Source organism: Sapajus apella, unplaced genomic scaffold (genome assembly GCF_009761245.1).
Source record: "Sapajus apella isolate SASKATOON/1434 unplaced genomic scaffold, GSC_monkey_1.0 scaffold4, whole genome shotgun sequence".
NCBI lineage: Eukaryota > Metazoa > Chordata > Mammalia > Primates > Cebidae > Sapajus > Sapajus apella.
Genome location: NW_022436944.1, coordinates 8,726,797 through 8,749,347, shown reverse-complemented (window position 1 = coordinate 8,749,347; position 22,551 = coordinate 8,726,797). Strand labels below are relative to the sequence as shown.

The 22,551-nt window shown below is 38.1% G+C and overlaps 2 long non-coding RNA genes across 6 annotated transcripts in view; both read right to left on the bottom strand.

Annotated features, from left to right (window-relative positions):
- Window positions 1–2,560: 2,560 nt before the first annotated feature.
- Window positions 2,561–11,196, bottom strand: LOC116539288. Its single transcript, XR_004263983.1, has 2 exons — window positions 11,129–11,196; window positions 2,561–3,228 (listed from the first exon to the last, which is right to left on the bottom strand). It is a non-coding gene; the product is annotated as an uncharacterized LOC116539288 (long non-coding RNA).
- Window positions 11,197–19,887: 8,691 nt separating this feature from the next.
- The window catches only part of LOC116539279, a 73,016-nt gene continuing 70,352 nt past the window's right edge, over window positions 19,888–22,551 (bottom strand). For all 5 annotated transcript variants that reach the window (XR_004263978.1, XR_004263975.1, XR_004263977.1 and 2 more), the window contains one exon: window positions 19,888–20,807. This is a non-coding gene — a long non-coding RNA (uncharacterized LOC116539279). The remainder of the gene's footprint in view (window positions 20,808–22,551) is intronic.

The window sequence follows — 22,551 nt, the reverse complement described above, 5'->3', positions numbered from 1 at the left end:
CTGTACCTTTTGTAATGTCATTCATAGCAAACTGGTAAATGTGTTTCCCTGAGTACTTTGAGCCATTCCAGCAATTCAATTTAACACAAATTGAAGCCAATTGGTCAGAAGTTCTGGAGTTTCAGACTTAGGACTGATGTAGGGAGGCAGTCTCAAGGTGCTGAGCCCTTTACCTGTGGAATCTGATGCTATCAGAGAACTGAATTACAGGATACCCAGCTTGTGTCATCTGCAGAAATGATTGCTTGTTTGCTGGTGGGGAAAAACCCTCCCTACATTTGATCATGGAAGCCTTCTTTGTTGATGATTGTTTCTGTGGTGTGAGAGCAAAGAAAAATGTGGCAAGTATGTCTTTTCTACACGTCATGGATAAGGGAACTACTGTATACTCTGAAGGCAGTTAGCCCTTCAGATTTTGGTTCAGAAATCATGCTCTTTGACACTGGTCACTCATCACACCTGTTCTAACAATACGATTTTTAGTCAATCTCATATGGTTTGTCTAAGATGACTTGTATACTGAAGTTCACTTGTAGAAATCAAATTTTGATAAATTTATTCTTTACATTTAATAAATACAAAGTAAGGGAAGTAAGAGTTCTTACTGCACTAATCACGTACCAGTAGGTATAATTTATATTAATTCTAATAAGTTCTCAAGTATGCTCCCAAAGGAATGCTTCGTAACAAAGCATCAGTCCTATACTTTAAAGAAAAATGGTCTAACGCATGCACACGAGTGCATAATTTTTTTTATGACGGTAGAGTCTTGCTATGTTTTCCAAACTGGTCCCAAACTTCTGGGTTTCTCAAGTGATCCTCCTGCGTCAGTCTCCCAAGTAGTTGAGATTACAGGCATGCATGACTATGCCTTGTTATGTTTTTAATATTCTATATATTTGTTATTGATTTACAATGCATTTTATCTTTTCCTTTAATAGATCCTGGGAGTTCTGATGAATCTGCAGTCAGGTAGGATTTTACAGATTCAAAAAATTGTATTAACTAAGGAAATATAGATGGAAGAAACTAATATCTATTGAGTGTTGTATTCTGGGCTAACCACCCTATTATGTGCTATGCATTTATCTCATAAAGCTGTCACACATCTGTGTTCTTATAACCTACTCTTTATTAAATAGGCAACTGTGGTTTAGAGAGTTTGATTAATTGGCTCATAACCCCACAGTTAACAAAGTAGCTGTCTCATTCACAGTCAAGCCATCAGCCTGCCTGGCTTCCAAATCTTTCTTTTGCTCCTCAGCATAGATGAATAAAGATCTGTGCAGCAATTGGATCAAGATATATGTTAAAATCAGATTAATGAAGACAGTCAAATCTAGCTATATATTAACTCTCATTTAAGGTTATTGTTAGAAATGAGGTTGGTCTAACAGTTTGTCCTAATAAATTTGACAATTTCAGTGGTAACCAATATCTTATTTTTACCATCAAAGGCTTTAGGGCAGTGTAAAGGTTTGGCCATAGGATTGTAAATTTTACAAAACCAAGATTAGACAAGTCTTAGAGAGAAATAACTTGACTTCCCAGTTTGATTTTTCCCTTTAGGCTAGTATTTCTGCCTACTTCCACAATACTTTTCTTTAGTCTTTTTTTCTTTTTCCATGACATTTCCATAACCTTCTCTTGATGTTTTAAAGTGTTCTTCTCTGCTTTTGGTGTTTCTTTTGTTCTACTATTTTTCCAAATTCTGCTGGCTATGTATCCCCAATTCTCCTATAGACAATCAAAAGCATGCAGAATTTCAGAATTTTAAGGAATCATAGGACTAATTAAAATAACCTCTAGTACTTCAACATGTGTTAAACATTCTGATCAAGTGTTTTTCTACATAGAGAACCTGAGACTCAAATAGATTAGGATAGTTTTCTTTTTGGACATAGGAAGTGGCAGAAATGAGATTTAAACTCATTTTAAAGCCCAGTACTCAGCATTCTTTTTTTATTTTATGGGTGTTTTTTTGTTGTTGTTGACGGGGTCTTGCTGTGTCACCCAGGCTTGAGTGCAGTGGTGCAGTCTAGGCTCACTGCAACCTCTGCTGCCTGAGTTCTAGCAATTCTCCTGCTTCAGCTTCCCGAATAGCTGGGATTACAGCTATACCATCGTGGCTCACACCTGTAATCCCAGCACTTTGGGAGGCTGAGGCAGGTGGATTATGGGGTCAAGAGATCCAGATCATCCTGGCCAAAATGGTGAAAATTGGTCTACTAAAAATACAAAACAAATTAGCTGGGCATGGTGGCAGGTGCCTGTAGTCCCAGCTACTTGGGAGGCTGAGGCAGGAGAATTGCTTGAACATGGGAGGTGGAGGTTGCAGTTAGCCAAGATCATGCCATTGCACTCTAGCCTGGTGACAGAGCGAGACTCTGTCTCAGATAATGATGATGATGATGATGATGATGATGATGATACAAAGGGGGAGTGAGTCTGGTGCACCCAGTGGATAGAATGAGAATGAAATTAACTGTTAAACCCAATGGCAGTGGCTAAGAATGGAATGAGCAGGGGAAGACCAAGTTTGATGAGAAACAATACCTTATTGGATAGGAATATGAATTCTTCAGTAAGAGATCAGAATATTGGAGTTTATGACAAGTTTAATAAAGATAAATTACAAAGATGAAGAACACAAGATCTTGGGAATTTACAAAAGCACATTAAAATAGAGGGTTCAAGGGAGCTTTAAACACGTTGCTGCTTTTTTTTTTTTTTAATCAATAACTGACAAATGAAAATTTTTACTGAAAGATGCTAAAACATTTTGAGACACTGGGAAGAGTCTCTACAGTAGATAGAAATGTGGTATCACGTGCTTCCATTCTGACTTACAGAGGGGTGGCTTAGAGCTTCTTGAGTACTAGGGGCTGGAGATTGCTGAACAACACAGATGTGTAGCCCAGGGCAGGTGTCTCCTCGCCTCTCCTTCTTTTCATAATTCACTGATGGTCTTCCAATGTTCATGTAGGCTGGGTCAGGGGCATGACTGACTGGCCAATCAGTCATGAAGTTCAGTTGGGAAATTGGAAGTGTGTCTATGCTCGGGGCAGTTGATGGAGACTCCAATTAGCTTGTTATTCAGGAGCAGGGATGTAGAGAGTCACTCCTGGTCATTTGAGGCCATCCTTTCAGGAATCTGTGCTGTCATAGATTGAAGATTTGAAGATTGGAGACTGCCATGGAGCCCGGCACAATCTGGAATCTGGAAGTCTATGGGAAGAAAGATATTTAGATAGTACTTAGGGAAATAGAGGTACAACTACCAGAACTCTGTTTTTCCAGCAGTCTCTCTTCTTGGATATCTGAGTGCCTATGAAGGTTTTTTTTTGAGAGGGAGTCTCACTCCATCACCCAGGCTGGAGTGCAGTGGCATGACCTCAGCTCACCACAACCTCTGCCTCCAGGGTTCAAGCGTAATAGCCTCCCTAGTAGCTGAAATTACAGGTTTTTGCCACCACACCTGGCTAATGTTTGCATTTTTAGTGGAGACAGACTTTCACCATGTTGGCCAGGCTGCTCTTGAGCTCCTGAACTCAAGTGATCTGCTCCCTTTGGCCTCTCAAATAGCTGGGATTTTAGGCATGAGCGACCGCACACGACCCTACCTGTGAAGGATTTAGGGGCTTCCTAGTTAATGTGGACCTGAAAAACGTAGGACGTATAGAGTGGGTATAATTGAATTTTTATTACTGTTAATGTGTTGATCTTTCTGGGAAGAGTCTTCTCAAAGAGAACATACCCGTTTGTTATTAGACTTTTGTGCACTTAGCATTCACACATTTCAAATGTTGCAGGTGATTCCCTATACTGTTTTGGGACAAAGGAAAGCAACAGGACCTTCTTAAGTGGTTTCTATGCTGAGGAATCAAGACTGTTACCACCAAGGTAAAGTGGCCTCTTGTAAATTAATTTTCTCACCCAGTCAAGTTTTGCATATTATTTACTTTTAAAATTTAGCAGTGGTTTATCTATCTACTTTTATGTTGGTAATACAAACTTGGTCAGAGAAAAGCATGGACGTGGCTAGTTGATTAAAAAATTTGTTTAAACTTGTTAACTAACAAAGGATTGATTAAGTACTGTGATGGGGTGGGGACTGATAGAAAATGAACTGGAAAATACATAGTGACAGGAAAATCACACTAGAAAATGCTTTCCCCAATAAAGGAAATATAAAATTTTGTTAAGGTTTATTTGGATAAATATTAATATTGGCTTTTAAATCATACTAGTGTTACTTTCATAATATTTATGCCTGTATAAATCTTCAGTGAATCAAATTACTTGTAGTTATCTGGAATCTCCCTGGTACTTTTTATTGGCAAAACTGTACAGCATATAGCATATAGCTTTTTTTGGACACTTATTATTTTGGTACCATATAGTTTTTAGGAGAGATTTTTTTTTTCTTCTTCTATTACTACTTCTGTAGTGAAACTAAAATAATATTAAAATTTGTAGAAAACAAGCTGAATATGGTGGTGTACACCTGTAGTCACAGCTAGTTGGGGGTTTGAGGCAGGCAGGACTGCTTGAGCCCAGGCGTTTGAGAACAACCAGTGCAACATAACCAGATTGTATCTGCTTTAAAAATATAAATTGTAGAAATGTAGAAATTTAAATTTATGTTACCAAACTTTGTATTACAAATGGATTTTTGTGTGTTTTATTAGTTGTCCATAAAGGGTATATGTAAAACACTTCATCTAATGAATAACATGTATTTTACTGCAAATAACCAGTTATATAAGTGGACTCTTAATACCAATATGGTAAGACTTTAACACCATAATTTTGTCATTGTAGTTTATTTAAAATATCCACTCAAAGTCTTTATATTACATTCAGAAATTTAAAATTTCAGAATTTTTATATTTAGTTGTTTAAATAATCACTTGAATTCCCTGCACACTATGAGCTACTGGAGGTCATAGACATATTTGTGTGTATCCCGGAGTACCTGGAATACAGTCTTCCATGTAAGAAGCATGTAATTGTTGCTTTTTCGAGATGGAGTTTCACTCTGTCACCCAGGCTGGAGTGCAATGGTGGGATCTTGGCTCACTGCAGTCTCCACTTCCCTGGGCTCAGGTGATCCTCCCACCTCAGCCACCCAAGTAGCTGGGACTGTAGGCCTTTGTCCCCATGCTTGGCTGAATTTTGCATTTTTTGTAGAGATGGGGTTTTGCCTTGTTGCCCAGGCTGGCCTTTAACTGTTGGACTCACGTAATATGCCACCTCAGCCTCTCAAAGTCCTGGGGTTACACGCATGAGTTGCCACATTCAGCCTTAATAGTTATTTAATCTGAATAAATAGATGAATGAATTTTTATATAATGGAATATTATAAGTAATATACATAATGAATCTATTGATTAAATACTGCAGTTTAAAAATATTGTTTACATTTGTATTATTTTTTAATGTTTAAGGATGTATATGTTTTGATGTGTTATTTTGAGAAATTATGCCATAAAAAAGGAAATAAATTAGATATAGTCATTAATAGCAAAGAGGGTTACACTATATTTTCTAGTAATAATTCAACTGGAATCTTAGATTATGATTTTAGACTAAAATTTCTTAAACATTTTCTTAGCCCCAACTCATGCTCTAATAAATATGCTTTTATAAGCCATGCATTACTCTTTAGAATTCGGTGACCAATTCTTTCTCTAGGTCAAAAGTTGATGGAAAGTTCTAGTTTTCCCTCTCTGTAATAATAACAGTCTTTAAGGTAGTGGTGGATGACCATGACTAGCTAACTGAATGTTTTATAGTAATAAAATTAAACTCTGTATCACAGAAATATTTTTTAAAAACTAATTGTAGTGTAAGTATTAACCTGTATTGTTAGGGCTATAAAGGAACAAAAGGCTCTGTTACATACCTGTTTCTCCATGTACTTTATGGTACATCATGTTGTTTCTTTTCTCTTGGCTGAAGCTCATATTAAATTGACTAGTTAGGCTTCTTTGTTTTTCTCCCTTCATCCTCACATTTTAAAAATGATATATCCCCACCTAATTTTTTTCTCACAGATCTCATTTCTTTAGTGAGTGGTCTTTCAGTCCACCTGTGTCTTCATTGTCAGCATATTTAGTTACAGCTTTCTCTTTAGTTATCTATGTGTGGCTTTCATTCAACAATTATTGCCCACAAGATTTACTCGTTTTTTTTTCTTTTTTCTTTTCTTTGTAAGAGCTGAATTTATGCACTTATCTTTATCTTTTTGACAAACAGAATAAAAACAACATACTATTTGCAATGCCAACCCACTTAAATAAGATACTACTATAAACTAAATTCTCATTTTCCCCCCACAAGAAGTGATTTATGCAAATAATTACCTCCTGCATATGCCCATAATGAATTATTTTCTCATGTTTTTAGCTCATAATTAATAAAGTAATTATGTGCTAAGTAAATTGCTACTTCATAGTATAATTCTGCTAATTTGCATGATTCATTTAAGAAGCAAGTGTATAGTGCCAGAAAAATAAAGTTTAGAATGTGCAAAAAATCACTTTGTGTTCCGAAAATAAGTTTATCTAAAATCTAAAGAATTATTTCAGATTAAGCTGTGGCCAGATGTATCATTCTGTGGTATATCTGGATATGCAAAATCATAAGGAGAGTTAGAAACAGTTTGAATTGTAGTTTTTATTGAAATTGGAACTTGAAAAGATAATGCTGGGATTTTAGTACGTTTATATATTTTGATTGTCCAATAAAGATCTACAATGAACATTTTAGGTTAAGAAAAAAACCTGGGGAGTAGTAACTATGTGGGACTGTAATAACAATTTAATTTAGTGTTGTAGTAAGTGGAAGTCATTTTCCAAAAGAGAACACACTGAGTACTTTTGTGGTAGCCACACTTATAGCAGAAGTATAAAATAATAATGGTGAATTCTAATGCTATGAAATGACTGTGGAAAGAAATGGGAGGGGCCTGACTTTTCAATAGAAGCAGCTGGTGCATAGTTTTACCAGCCCAAGTAGAAGCCCAAAGACCTGTTAGCGTCCTGGTTCTGCCACTTACGAGGTATGGGACCTTAGGAAAAATTCTTTATTTGATTGTCATTGACCTCGTTCACAAAAATGGTACTAATGATACCTCTCAGGTATGTATAGTGAACAAAAGTAGTGAGAAATGTAAGAACATTTGTAAACTGGAAAATATGATTACAAATGTGAGACAAAATGATCACAACAGTATTCAGTGACTTAGTAAAACTCAAGGAAAATTTTTGTAAACCTGAAGGATGATAAAATGGCAGTAGCATCAAGAAAAGAATGGGGAAGTAGGAAATGGCATGGGGATTTTAAATTTGGGGTAGGGGTGTGTTCAATTTCAGCAGGCTACTATGACTGAAGATGTCCTGTAAGAACATAGCAGTTTGGCACATGAGACTTTCTGATGAAATTTTAAGTGTTTTGACCTAGAATTTATTTTTGTTATAGATCACAAGGTGTGCTAGTCAGTGAAACACTGAATATACAAGATGAGATCTTATGCTATAGTAGTAGGAACAGAAAAAGAAAGAAAGAGCAAATACTTCTCACTATAAATGCTTTCTATAAAGAAAATAGAAAATGTTAGAAGATGTCAGCCGGGCGTGGTGGCTCATACCTGTAATCCCAGCACTTTGGGACGCGGAGGCGGGTGAATCACAAGGTCTAGAGATCGAGATCATCCTGGTCAACACGATGAAACCCGATCTCTACTAAAAATACAAAAATTAGCTAGGCATGGTGGCATGCACCTGTAGTCCCAGCTGCTCAGGAGGCTGAGGCAGGAGAATTGCTTGAACCCAGGAGGCGGAGGTTGCAGTGAGCCGAAATCACACCATTGCACTCCAGCCTGGGTAACAAAAGCAAAACTACGTCTGGGAAAAAAAAAAAAAAGAAGAAAGCAAGGAAGTTTGTAGTTAGGATGAGAATGGGAGAGGAATGGAAATCTGTGGTCTGAGAAGACCTCTCTGAGTATGATATTTAAGCTGCCAACTAAAGGATGAGAAAGATCCAGCCATGTGAAAGTCTAAGAGAAGGAAATTCTAAATGGAGAGAACAAAGGATCACATCTATTCATCATTTTGCTCTTAGCACCCTCGAATGGGCAAAAAGAAATCATATTTTTTATGATTACAATATGTACAACAAATGTGATATAGAATCCTGGCACATTTTAGATGCTTCCTAAATAAATGTTCTTTTTTTTCCTTTTAAAGAAATCTCGCTACACTTTTGAAGTTCATTCGTTCTGTCTCTCTCTCTCTCTTTTTTTCTTTCTTTCTCTTCCTTTCCTTTCCTTTTCTTCTTTTCTTTCTTCACAGGGTCTCACTTTGGTGCCTGTGCTAAAGTGCAGTAGTGCAATTTCAGCTCACTGCAGCCTTGACCTTCCAGGGTAACGTGATCCTTCCATCTCAGTCTTCTGAGTATATGGGATTACAGGTATGCACCACCATGCCCAGCTAACTTATGTGTCTTTTGCACAGATGGGGTTTGACCATTTTTCCCAGGCTGGTTTCAAACTCGTGGGCTCAAGCAATACACCCACCTTGGCCTCCCAAATTCTTAAGATTAAAGGTGTGATCCACTGCCCTGGCCTGATGGATGCAGCCAATCGCCATGGCACGTATATACCTATGTAACAAACCTGCATGTTCTGCACATATACCCCAGAACTTAAAGAATAATAAAAATAAAAATAGTTGCACAGTTGATATTCACTTGCTTTTAAATATAACATATAAATTTTATTACTACATTATTCTATTCAACCATTTTTTTCTATCAGTAAAGATTTTATTTAAAAATATGTAGTTTTTTTCAAGTCTGTTTACCTAAATGAAGCATCTTCTATGGTGTTCTATTGATGCTCAATATGACATATTTCCAAGTTTTCTATCATAAATATCTTAACACTGAAATATTTATATGAGGATATTTAATTTTTTAAATATTGTATTACACTAATATATGTATTTATATTACATATATTTTATATATGTGCGTGTGTGTGTATGTGTGTATATATAAGTTTTTGAGATGCAGTCTTGCTGTTTCACCCAGGCTGGAGTGCAGTGGTTCAATCTCCGCTCACTGCAACCTCCACCTCCTGGGTTTAAGCAATTCTCTTGTCTCATCTTCCCAAATAGATGGGACTACAGGTGTGCACCACCAATCCGGGCTAATTTTTTTTTTTTTTTTTTTTTTTGGTAGAGACAGGGTATCACCATATTGGTCAGGCTGCTCTCAAACTCCTGACCGCAGGTGATCCACCCGCCTCAGTTTGCCAAAGTGCTGAAATTACAAATGTGAGCCAACACACCTGGCCCCCCCTTCTCTCTCTATATATATAACATGTTATAACATGTCATGTTTTATATAACATGTTATGTATGTTTTAGATATAAACTTATATATAACATGTTATATATAAGTGTATGTTTATATATATATATATATATAATATATATTTTTTTTTTTTTTTGACAGTCTTGCTCTGTCGCCATGTGCCAGGCTGGGGTACAGTGGCACAATCTAGGCTCACTGCAACCTTCCACCTCCTGGGTTCAAGCAACTTTCCTGTTTCAGTCTCCCAAGTAGCTGGATCTACAGGCATGTGCCATCACACCCAGCTAATTTTTGTATTTTTTAATAGAGACAGGGTTTCACCATGTTGGCTAGGACTGTCTCGATCTCTTGACCTCATGATATGCTCACCTTAGCCTCCCAAAGTGCTGGGATTACAGGCATAAGACACTGCACTCAGCTGCCAATACATATTTTTTAAATGTTTTCTTGTTTTTGGTGGAGATTGCAAAGTAGAATTAGGTACTTTGAAGCTAGTTCCTGACTGAGATATGTACATGCTAATATTTTGTCTGTGAATATGTTTCCTTTGGACTGCCATGCTTGGATAAGCAAGTCAATGGACATATGAAGATAACAGATGAGGGTGATCTAGAAAGTGTAGATGATGTTCTCTACTGGAATGCTTTGGTTTTCAGAACATGCTTCTCCACTTATTTTTTTAAGTCAAATTAGTTTTAAAATACTAAATTGAAATTTCGGGGGAAACAGAGTCTTGCTCTGTTGCTGAGGCTGGAGTGCAGTGGCATGATCTTGGCTCGCTGCAGTCTCCACCTCCCAGGCTCAAGTAATCCTCCCACATCAACCTCCCAAGTAGCTAGGACTACAGGCACACACCACAATGACTAACTCATTTTGGTATTTTTTTTTAGAGAGAGAGATAGGTTCTCATTATGTTGCCCAGGCTTGTCTTGAACTACAAGCTCAAGCAATCCACCTACCTTGGTTTTGCAAAGGGCTAGGATTATAAGAGTGAGCCACCAAGTTTGGGTAAACTGAGATTTATTTAAGTAAATTGATTAATGCTGGGTTGTGGTGGTGCACATTGGCTATCTCAACACTTTGGGAGGCAGAAGTGAAAGGATTACTTAAGACCAGGAGTTTGGGCCAGGCACAGTGGCTCACGCCTATAATCCCAGCACTTTGGGAGGCCGAGGGGGGTGGATCATGAGGTCAAGAAATTGAGACCATCCTGGCCAACATGGTGAAACCCCATCTCTAATAAAATACAAAAAAAAAAAAAAAAAAAAATTAGCTGGGTGTGGTGGCGTATGCCTGTAGTCCCAGCTACTCAAGAGGCTGAGGCTGGAGACTGCTTGAACCTGGGAGGCAGAGGTTGCAGTGGGCCGAGATCATACCACTGCATTCCAGCCTGGCGCCTGGTGACAGAGCAAGACTCTGTCTCCAAAAAAAAAAAAAAAAAAAAACCCACAACACCAGCAGTTTGTGGCCAGCCTGGGCAATATAGTGAGACCTTGTCTCTACAAAAATAACAATAAAAAAGTAGCCTAGCATGATGGTACACAGCTGTAGTTTCAGCTACTCAGGAAGTTGAGGTGGGAAGATTGCTTGAGGTTGGTGGTTGAGATTGCAGTGAGCCATAATCATGCCACTACATTCCAGCCCTTGGTGACAGAGACCCTGTTTCAAAAAAAGAAAAAAAACTGATAAGAAAGTCTTTATGCAACTCATTATAATTTTTTGAATGGAAATTCATGCTTGATATTACCTCAGCAGCGTGTCCTTGAGAAAGTGTCAGAGCCTTTACCTGGACCTGCCAATGGAAAAACAAAAGAAAACAAAAAACAAAGTATAGTCAATGTAAAAGAAGGTAAGAATACTATTTTATTTAAAAAGTCATTTGATTGAATTAAAAAAATATGAGCACTAATATATTCAAATAGCTAAAGAAAATGTTCTGTTAAATGTATAATAAGTAAAGGAGAAGTAAAATGGTGATAAGTTGTATATCTAATCAGGGGTCAGCAGTTGAGTCTATTATATTGAGAGTACCACTAAAGGATCTGAATTATTCCCATTTTAAGATACTCTAAGATCTGAGGAAAATCAGGAAAGAGGGAAGATAAAATGAATAAAAGAGAGAATGAGGAGGGCAGAGTGTACATGGAATAAATGAAGAAACAATATGTGGGCGTATATAAAGGAGGGTAGTAAAGTCAAATTGAGTTGTAGAAGAAGGAAGAGCAGGGTGATAGAAATAGGAAAAAAGGTAATGTCAGCTTCCAGCACCAAAATGTCATGGGGAGAGAATCAGAGTAACATCTTCCTGCCCTTGCTCTCATTCTCACTATTAGAGAGGCATTAAGGATTGAGGTACCTCACCACACAGACCTGTGTTTTATTTACCATAGATGAATATCACCATAAATGGCCAGCTATGTATGGCCATAATTTAGTTTTATAGAAAATGTCATAACTTCATTGTATAGTATCATCTAGGCCAAATTAACATAATTGAATAGTGTCAACTGATTTATGGAGAGGAAGTTAGAGAAGGTATAGCCTGATTAAAAGTGTATTAGAAACGTTATGGCTTATAATGCAGAATTAAATTCAGGGACTTAATAGGGAAGGAACTTAACTGAGGCTAAGTTCCAGATGGGCAATTACGGTAAACAAATGTGGAAGCACATTAGTGTAGAACAGGGCATCCAAATTTTCATGAATTAGTTGAGGAGCTTCTGGAAAATGGACATTCTCATTCAGCATGTGTGGGATTCTGCCCTTCTCAAGAGTACTCAGGTGGTGTTGGTGCTGTTCCTTGGACAGAGCTCCGAATAACAAGGAAACAGCCTTCCTTAGAGAAATCTGGAAAAAGAACCATTGGACAGCAATTTAAAAAAATAACAGGATCAAGGGAAGGCATTAATCTCCTTTTATTTCTGAAATAGGATTCTAGCCACAGAGGAAGCAGAATGAGATGAAAACAGAAATTATTGGTGTATACTACTGCTGAATACGGATGAAAAAAGTGGTTGCAATTATCCATAAAAAGCAGTTAGGTCTTAGGATGACAGATCTAAAGATTACTTTTGCAAAGGAAGAAGGATTGGGAAAGGGTAAGGAAGAGTGAAGAAAAGAAAGTTTGTTGGGGGACTTTGGAGTTAAAACCAAGGAAACTTGAGACACCTCACTTCCAGTTCCTTGGGCATATGCCCAGTCTAACAAAAGCAGTTATTGCTGTGGAGAGTACTGGAGGCAGGAGGGAATGCTAGAATTAGGGTAAACCACAGCAGCTAATTTCTTTTCATAACTGTCAGGCCTCAGAGCAAGAAGTTTCATTGGTATGAGTGAATAAGATGTGATTAAGTTGCATTTTGGCTAATTTTGGGGGGGGGGGTCCAGCCAGTTCTTTGATATGATAGCTGTTTTTATAAAAGTCATTTACAGAGTAAAATTACATGCCAAACTTAGCTAATTTTAGAAGGGATCATATTATAAAATTCATTCTGTGATGACCAAAATTGTTATTTTCTAAGAATACTGCACTGATCTTGAAATATAAACATTTATTCTTTTCTGTCAAGACTGGCAATTCAATGTTTTCTCTTTTGATACATATTTTGATATTGAAAGCTTATTCTATATGGTTTATTTGATGTGTTTTAAGTCTTGCATTGAGTGGATCAAGGAACTCTTAAGGTCAAACAAGAGGATATGAGAAATGTAGGTGCTTCAGTGGCCACATGGGCATGGGAAAATGAGAATTTTGAGAAACTGTTATTTCATAAGTGTGTATCATAGCTGATCAATTTAGAACACTTTCTTTGATGAGAGGTGAATCACACATTCACCTGAACTGGCATCCCAACTGTGTATTTCCTAAGTGACAGGACAAGGGGAAGCACATGATAAATATTTGTGGTGTTCTGGCATCAATGCCTCTGATGTTTCAAGTTTAAATACTCTGTAGCATTCACCATCAGCCTTGACATTGATTCTCTGTTATAATTTGCTCCACTGTTGAATGGTCCCTTTTATCCTTATCAGCCCAATGTGTTCACGTTAATATCCATACTTTTCTGTTTTAATTATAGGCATTTGAAAAAATCTCACTTTTGAAAAATAAACTTTGTGATTTAGGGATCCTATATTCCTATTTTACTCAGTATATTTCCATCACGATGCTGTCCTAGGCAATGAAAAGATGCCAAAAAGAACCCTCGAAACCTTAAGTAATTATTTTCATAGCCAGGCATGAGGACTCAGCTTGATACTAACACTGCGTAAATGTTTCGTTAGCCTGGTCATACCTACATATAATTGATGACATGTCCCCTTTGCTTTGTAGGGCCTCCTGAATAACATCCTTCCTTGAAGGTAATTATATATATATTTATTTTTAATTACTATGTATTGTATAAAATATACATGATTTATTAGTTATTTTCTTAAAAAACCCATTCAGCCTACCACTGAAATGGAAGATCCTGTTGTGAGAGAAGAAGTACAAAGAAAGAATGTACAGACATTGAGAGCAGGTACATTTTCAATATAAATGGAATGCTGGAAATAAGTACATTAAATGATTGGAAGTACTCACATTCTTCTTACTCCTAATTCTTTTTATTCTAAATTGAATGGAAGGCATTGACATAAATGTTATTGTTGGTGTCCATATTTCAATAATATGATAGGGATGCTTATTTTTGGACATAAGACATGGTAGAAATGAGATTTGAACTTGTTTTAAAGCCCAATACGCTTCCTCCATTTTTTATTCCATTGGCAGGTTTTTTTGTTTGTTTTTTGTTGTGGTGGTGGTGGTTTTTTTGAGACAGAGTTTTGCTCCTGTTGCCAGACTGGAGTGCAGTAACAATCTCAGCTCACCACAACCTTTGCCTCCTGGCTTCAAGCGATTCTCCTGCCTCAGCCTCCTGAGTATCTGGGATTACAAGCATGCACCACCATGCCCAGATAATTTTGTATTTTTTAGTAGAGACAGGGTTCCTCCATGTTGGTCAGGCTGGTCTCAAACTCCTGACCTCAGGTGATCTGCCTGCCTCAGCCTCCCAAAGTTCTGGGATTACAGGTATGAGCCACTATGCCTGGCCTGGCATGTGTTTTAATAATACAAAGTGGGAGTGGGTCTGGTGCACCCAGTGGATAGAATGAGAAGGGAATTAGCTGGTGAACCCAATGGAAATGGCTAAGAATGGAATGAGCAGGGGAAGGCCAAGTTTGAAGAGAAATGACACTGGATACAGATTATTCAATAAGAGATTAGAATATTGGGATTTATGACAAGTCCAATAAATTATAAAGATTAAGGACACAAGATACTGTGAATTAACTACAAAGGCACATTAAAATAGAGGGTTCAAGGAAACTCTAAACAGATTGCTGTGCTGTTTTTAAATCAAGAGCTGACAAACTTGAAGATTTTTGCTGTAAGATGCTAAAAATTTGTAGTCACTGGGAGGAGTCTCTACAGCAGACAGAAATGTGGTATCATCTAATTCCATCCTGACTTACAGAGGAGTGGCTTAGAGCCCCTTGAGTACTGATGGGCTGGAGATTGCTGAACTACATAGATCTGTGGCCCAGGGCAGGTGTCTCCTCATCTCTACCTCTTTTCCCAAATCACTGATATCCTTCCCATAGCCATGCAGGCTGGGTCAGGGGCATCGTTGGCTGTCAAATCAGTCGTGAAGTTCAGCTGGGTAGTTGGAGGTGTGTCTGTGCTGGTAGTTAGTCGAGACTCCAGCTAGATTGTTATTCAGGAGCAGGATATAGAGCGCTCCCACTCCTGGTCATTTGAGGCCATAGTTTCAGGAATCTGTGATTTCATAGACTGAAGATTTGAAGATTATTGGAAACTGCCATGGAGCCCTGCATAAGTGGAATCTGGAAGTGGGAACCCATAGGAAGGAAGATATTTAGATAGTACTTAGGGAAATAGAGGTACAACTGCCAGGACTCTGTTCTTCCAGCAGTCTCTCTCATTGGATATCTGAGTGCCTATGAAGGTTTTTAAGGGCTTACTAGTTTATGTGGACCTAAATAAAGTAGGACCTATAGAGTGAAAATAATTGGATTTTAAAAATTGTTAATGTTTTAATCTTTCTGGGAAGAGTATCCTCAATAAGAAAATACACCTTTGTTATTAGACTTTTGTACATTTAGCTCTCACACATTTCAAATACAGCAGGGGATTCTCTGTACTCTTTTAGGACAAAGGAAAGCATTGGGACCTTCTTAAGTAGTTTTCATGCTGAGGAATCAAGACTGCCGTTTCGAAGTGACACACATTAGTCTTTTAACTAGAGATAAATAATGGACAAGGGACAGTGGATCTTTCTACCTTGTTTTAGGTCACAAGGTTCCTTCCGGTTTAGGTGACAAAACTTATGTCATCCATTAATTGAATTTCATGTTCTGCTTCAGGACAGATAATTTGTGAGGCTAAATTATTGTCAAGCTCTGCCAATATATTGGCTGTCACTATTTGTTACGGAGCTCAAGGTCAGTTTTCATTGAATATTTTATAGATTTAGACAGCTGGAGGCAGAAATAGTTAACTGAAATCTATTTTTAGAACAGAGGCCATATTTTAATTGTATCAAGAAATGTTATTTAATATACAGATGGCTGACTGATCTTTCCCCAGATTTTGTTTTTGTTTTTTGGAGGGGGAAGCTGAATATGAACTAGCAGTTAAAAAATTAACAACAACAACAAAACAACAACTTGCTCATTTTTATTGTATATTTTTGCTCTAAAGCATTTTCCAGTAACTGTGTGGATTCATGCCCTAAACCAGATGATGAAGACTTGACTTATTACCAAGGTAAAGCGGTCTCTTGCAAAATTTTCTCACTCAGTCAACTTTTGCACAGTATTTACTTTTAAAATTTAGCAGTTGTTTATCTATCTTTTTATATGTTGGTAATACAAAGTTGGTAAGAGAAAACCATAGACATATGGCTAGTTGATTTAAAAATTTTATTTAATGTTGGTAACTAACAAAATATTGATGAGTACTGTGACAGGGTGTGGGCTGAACAAAAATGAACTGGAATATACATAGCAACAGAAAAATCACATTAGGAAATGCTTTCCCCAATACAGAAAATATGAAATTTGGTTAAGGTTTAATTAGATAAATATTAATACTATGACTTTTAAATCATACTAGTCTGACATCTATATTTTTGCCAGTATAAATCTTCAGTGTATCAAATTACTTGTGGTAATGACGAATCTCCCTGGCACCTTTTAGTTAAAAAACCGTACAACAAATAGCATATAGATGTTTTTCTTGGACACTTATTATTTGGGTATTATATACTTGGTAGGATTGTCCCCCTACTTATATTATTGGTTCTGTAGTGAGAGTAAAATATTAAAAATTGTAGAAAAAAATAGCTGGGTGTTGTGATATACACCTATAGTCCCAGCTACTTGGGAGTTTGAGGTTGCCTGAGCCCAGGAGTTTGAGAACCACCTGGGCAACATAACAAGGCTGCATCCGATTTATTTATTTATTTATTTATTTTTAATAATTATACTAAGTTCTAGGGTACATATGCAGAACATGCAGGTTTGTTACATAGGTATACACGTGCTACGGTGGTTTGCTGCATCCATCCCCATCATCTACATTAGACATTTCTCCTAATGTTATCCTTCCCCAATCCCTCCATCCCCTGCTATCCCTCCCTTACCCACCTCTCCTCCTGACAGGCCCCGTGTGTAATGTTCCCCTTCCTGTGTCCGTGTTCTTATTGTTCAACACCCACTTGTAAGTGAGAACATGCAATGTTTAGTTTTCTGTTCTTGTGTCAGTTTTCTCGGAATGATAGTTTCCAGTTAAATCCATGTCCCTCCAAAGGACATGAACTCATCCTTTTTTATGACTGCATAGTATTTCATGGTGTATATGTGCCACATTTACTTTAGCCAGTCGATCACTGATGGGCATTTAGGCTGGTTCCAAGTTTTTGCTATTGTAAACAGTGCCACAATAAACGTGTGTGCATGTGTCTTTATAACAGAATGATTTATAATCCTTTGGGTATATACCCAGTAATGGGATAGCTGGGTCAAATGGTATTTCTAGTTCTAGATCCTTGAGGAATTGCCACACTATCTTCCACAGTGGCTGAACTAATTTACACTCCTGCCAACAGTGTAAATGCATTCCTATTTTTCCACATCTTCTCCAGCATCTGTCTCCTGATTTTTTAATGATCGTCATTCTAACTGACATGCGATGGTATCTCAATGTGATTTTGATTTGCATTTCTCTAATGACCAGTGATGATGAGCTTTTGTTCATGTTTGTTGGCTGCATAAATGTCTTCTTTTAAGAAGCATGTTCATATCCTTTGTCCACTTTTTGATGGGGTTGTTTTTTCCTGTAAATTTGTTTGATTTCTTTCTAGATTCTGGTTAATTAGCCCTTTGTCAGATGGGTAGATTGCAAAAATTTTTTCCCATTCTGTTGGTTGCCAGTTCACTCTAATGATTATTTCTTTTGCTGTGCAGAAGCTCTTAATTAGATCCCATTTGTCTATTTTGGCTTTTGTTGCCATTGCTTTTGGTGTTTTAGTCATGTAGTTCTTGCCTATCCCTATGTCCTGAATGGTATTGCCTAGATTTTCTTCTAGGGTTTTTATGGTGTTAGGTCTAATGTTTAAATCTTTAATCCAACTGGAGTTAATTTGTGTATAAGGTGTAAGGAAGGGATGCAGTTTCAGCTTTCTGCAGATGGCTAGCCAGTTTTCCCAACACCATTTATTAAACAGGGAATCCTTTCCCCATTGCTTGTTTTTGTCAGGTTTGTCAAAGATCAGATGGTTGTAGATGTGTGGCGTTACTTCTGAGGCCTCTCTTCTATTCCATTGATCTATATCTCTGTTTTGGTATCAGAACCATGTTGTTTTGATTACTCTAGCCTTGTAGTATAGTTTGAAGTCAGGTAGCATGATGCCTCTAGCTTGTTGTTGTTGTTTGTTTTCTTGCTTAGGATTGCCTTGGCTATGCAGGCTCTCTTTTGGTTACATATGAAGTTTAAGGTAGTTTCTTCCAATTTTGTGAAGAAAGTCAATGGTAGCTTGATGGGTTAGCATTGAATGTATAAACTATTTGGGGTAGTATGGCCATTTTCACAATATTGTTTCTTCCTGATCATGAGCATGGAATGTTTTTCCATCTGTTTGTTTCCTCTCTTATTTCTTTGAGCAAAGGTTTGTAGTTCTCCTTTAAGAGGTCCTTTCATCCCTTGTTACATGTATTCCCAGATATTTTACTCTCTTTATAGTAATTATGAATGGGAGTTCAGTCATGATTTGGCTGTCTGTTGGTGTACAGGAATGCTTGTGACTTTTGCACATTGATTGTGTATTCTTAGACTTTGCTGATTATGCTTATCAGCTTAAGGAGATTTGGGGCTGAGACGATGGGCTCTTCTAAATATACAATCATGTCATCTGCAAATAGAGACAATCTGACTTCCTCTTTTCCTAGTTGAATATCATTTATTTCTTTTTCTTGCCTGATTTCCCTGGCCAGAACTTCTAATACTATGTTGAGTAGGAGTGGTGAAAGAGGGCATCCTTCTCTTGTGCCGCCGGTTTTAAAAGGGAATGCTTCCAGTTTTTGCCTATACACTACATTATTGTCTGTGGGTTTATCATAAGTAGCTCTTACCTTGAGATACCTTCCATTAATACCTAGTTTGTGAGAGTTTTTAGCATAATGGGCTGTTCAATTTTGTCGAATGCATTCTCTGCATCTATTGAGATAATCATGGTTTTTGTCTCTGTTCTGTTAATGTGATGGATTATGTTTATAGATTTACATATGTTGAACCAGCTTTGCATTTCAGGGATGAAGCTGACTTGATCATGATGGAGCTTCTTGATGTGCTGTTGGATTCAGTTTGCCAGTATTTTATTGAAGATTTTCCCATTAATGTTCATCATAGATATAGGCCTGAAATTTTTTTTTCAGTTGTGTCTCTGCCAGGTTTTGGTATCAGGATGATGCTGGTTTCATAAAATGAGTTAGGTAGGATTCACTCTTTTTGTATTGTTTTGAATAGTTTCAGAAGGAATGGTACCAGCTCCTCTTTTTACCCATGGTAAAATTCGGCTGTGAACCCATCTGGTCCTGGACTTTTGTTTGGCAGGCTATTAACTGCTGCCTCAATTTCAGACCTTGTTATTCATCTATTCAGGGATTTAACTTCTTCCTGGTTTAGTCTTGGGGGGTGTACATGTCCAGGAATTTATCCATATCATCTAGAGTTACTGGCTTATTTGCAAGAAGTGTTTGTAGTAATCTCTGATGGTAGTTTTTATTTCTGTGGGATCAGTGGTGAGATCCCCTTTATCACTTTTTATTGCATCTATTCTTCTTCCTTTTCTTTTTTATTAGTCTGACTAGTGGTCTATTTTGTTGATCCATTCAAAAAACTACCTCCTGGGTTCACTGGTTTTTTTTTTTTTTTTAAAGGTTTTTTGTGTCTCTATCTCCTTCAGTGCTGCTCTGAACTTAGTTATTTGTCTTCCTCTAGCATTTGAATTTGTTTGATCTTGCTCCTCTAGTTCTTTTAATTATGACAATAGAGCAGATCTAAAAGAAAGTGTCCCAGCCTCATTCCCCTGCTACCACTTTTCATGGGTTTGTTGTTTTTCTTTATCTGTATGCTTATTTTTTACCATTAAAAATTCCATTCCCTATTTTTTAAGAAATATAATCACATTTATTTTTTTAAATAAACTTTGGATCACTATCATAAATGAAGAATTATTAACACTTGCCCAAAATAGATGATCTTTAAAAAATAAAAAAAACAAAACAGGAGCTTGAAACCCACTCTTCTTGTTACAAAGAGAGGCTAGCAGCTGTTAGGTACCAAAAGCAGCCTAGGACCCAACTGAGACTTTCTCAGGGACATAATCATAAGGACTAAATGAGAAATGAAAAACAGGCCAGGTGCAATGGCTCACACCTGTAATCCTAGCATTTTGGGAGGGTGAGGGAAGATGAGACCAGGAGTTCAAGACCAGCCTAGCCAACATGGTGAAATCCTGTCTCTACTAAAGACAAAAATTATCTAGGCGTGGTAGTGAGTGTCTGTATCCCCGAAAAGCAGTGACCTTGGGTAAGTCACTAAAACCTCTCTGGCCTCAGTTTCTGGTGCAGTAAATAGTACCTTTATGGTGTATTATAGATAAGCACTTTGCACAGTGGGTGCTCTGTAAGCTACAGCCACCATCATCACTGAAGGAGCAAATCTCACCTGCCCTGTCTGTGCCGTGTTGGCCTCCATCAGCTTCCAAGTCTCCTCCTTCTTGGTTTTGGCTTTCTGCAGCTCTGTGGTGCTGTTATGGTGCCTACTGATGTCCCCGCTATAGGAGGAGGAGCTGCTGAGCTATCTGGAGAAGGAAAGCACAGGGATGTCAATTGGACAGGCACACATGTAAACATATATATGAACATGTGCACATGTGCAACCCCCACTGCCAGGTCATTCCCCAGGGTTATAGGTCCCCAGAGAAAGGGAATGTCTCAGGCAGGAATGAGGCCTGTGGAAAACACAATCTGTGATGATCTCTGGGGGTCTGCAAAAAGCCCATGACCACTGATATGCAAAAAGTGCATGCTTGTTTTTTTTTTTTTTTTTTTAAGACCAATTCTAATTGATTTCAAATAAAAGATAAAACAGAAAGGGCACGTCTTAGATCATCTTTCAAACATGAAAAAGTTTCAAAATATGAAACAAGATAAAAAAATAGGGAAAGGTACCTAGTTCTTTCAATTTTCTTGTTTTACAAAGGTGGTGGGGGTTGGGGTGGGATCTTGTCCTGGCTGCAACTTCATGCAAGCATGTTACTCAGAAAGCACTTTTTGGCTGGCTGTGGTGGATCACACCTGTAAACCTGGCACTTTGGGAGGCCAAGGTGGGCAGATCACTGGTGGCCAAGAGTTCAATAACAGCCCAGCCAACATGGTGAAACCCTGTATCTACTGAAAATACAAAAATTAGGCAGGCATGGTGGCAGGCACCTGTAGTCCCAACTACTAGGGAGGTTGAGGCAGAAGAATCGCTTGAATGCAGGAGGCAGAAGTTGCAGTGAGCCATGATTGTGTCACTGCACTCCAGCCTCAGCAACAGAGACCCTGTCTCAAAAGAAAAAAAAAAAAAGGACTTTCTGTACATCAGTGGTCACTATCTTTATGCAGACACCAGAGAATATCACAGACTGCATTGCCCACAGTTCTGTGTTCAGTGGCTGAGTTGGTGCCACTGCACACTCAACTCCAGCCTGCACAACAGAGGGAGACTTCACCCCAAAAAAGAAATTATGGAGGCCATGCAAAACACAGAGGTGGCTCTTTGCCATGGAACTTTCTATGCCTTCCTTTACCTACTTATCTCGTGAACAAGATTACAGGCTACCTGAGGTCAAGAGCCCCATGTGATTCATCACTGCACCCCCAAAACCGTGTCCCCTGAAAACACTTCCTGAAGGCCAAATAAATCTCCCCTCTTTGATCTAAGGCCTGGGGGTGGGTAACCTTTCCTTACTCATGAGATCTGTGCAAAGGTCTTTGGTTAAGGCCAAGTCAGGTGGAAGTGGCCCTCAAATCCAAAAGCAAGTGTTGGTTTTCGGGGAGTAGCAGAGGGAAGAATAAGAATCAACTCTGGATGAAATCTAGAATTCAGGTGGGGTGCTGGGGCTTCCTGCTTCATGACCTAGGGCTTCACAAATCCAAGCTAGCACCTCGGTTGAAAATCTTACATCCTTCTGCGCTCATGCACTGTCTGGAATCTCCCACTAGGATGCAGGCTGTTTCAGATGGTAACAATGGCAAAAGCGACATGTACCAAGGCACAGTGCTAGGCCACATCATCTTTGCCCTCTTCTGACCCCTATAGTAACTGCAGGTCCACCATCCTTTCTCAAATCCCAGGGTCCAGTATGTTTAGGCTCTGACTTTGTCAATGTTTGTTGTTCTTTTGCTGTTTTTTTTGTTTTTTGAGACAGAGTCTCACTCTGTTGTCCAGGCTGGAGTGCCATGGCGCAATCTCAGTTCATTGCAACCTCTGCCTCCTGGGTTCAAATGATTCTCGTGCCTCAGCCTTCTGAGTAGCTAGAATTTACAGGTGTCTGCCAC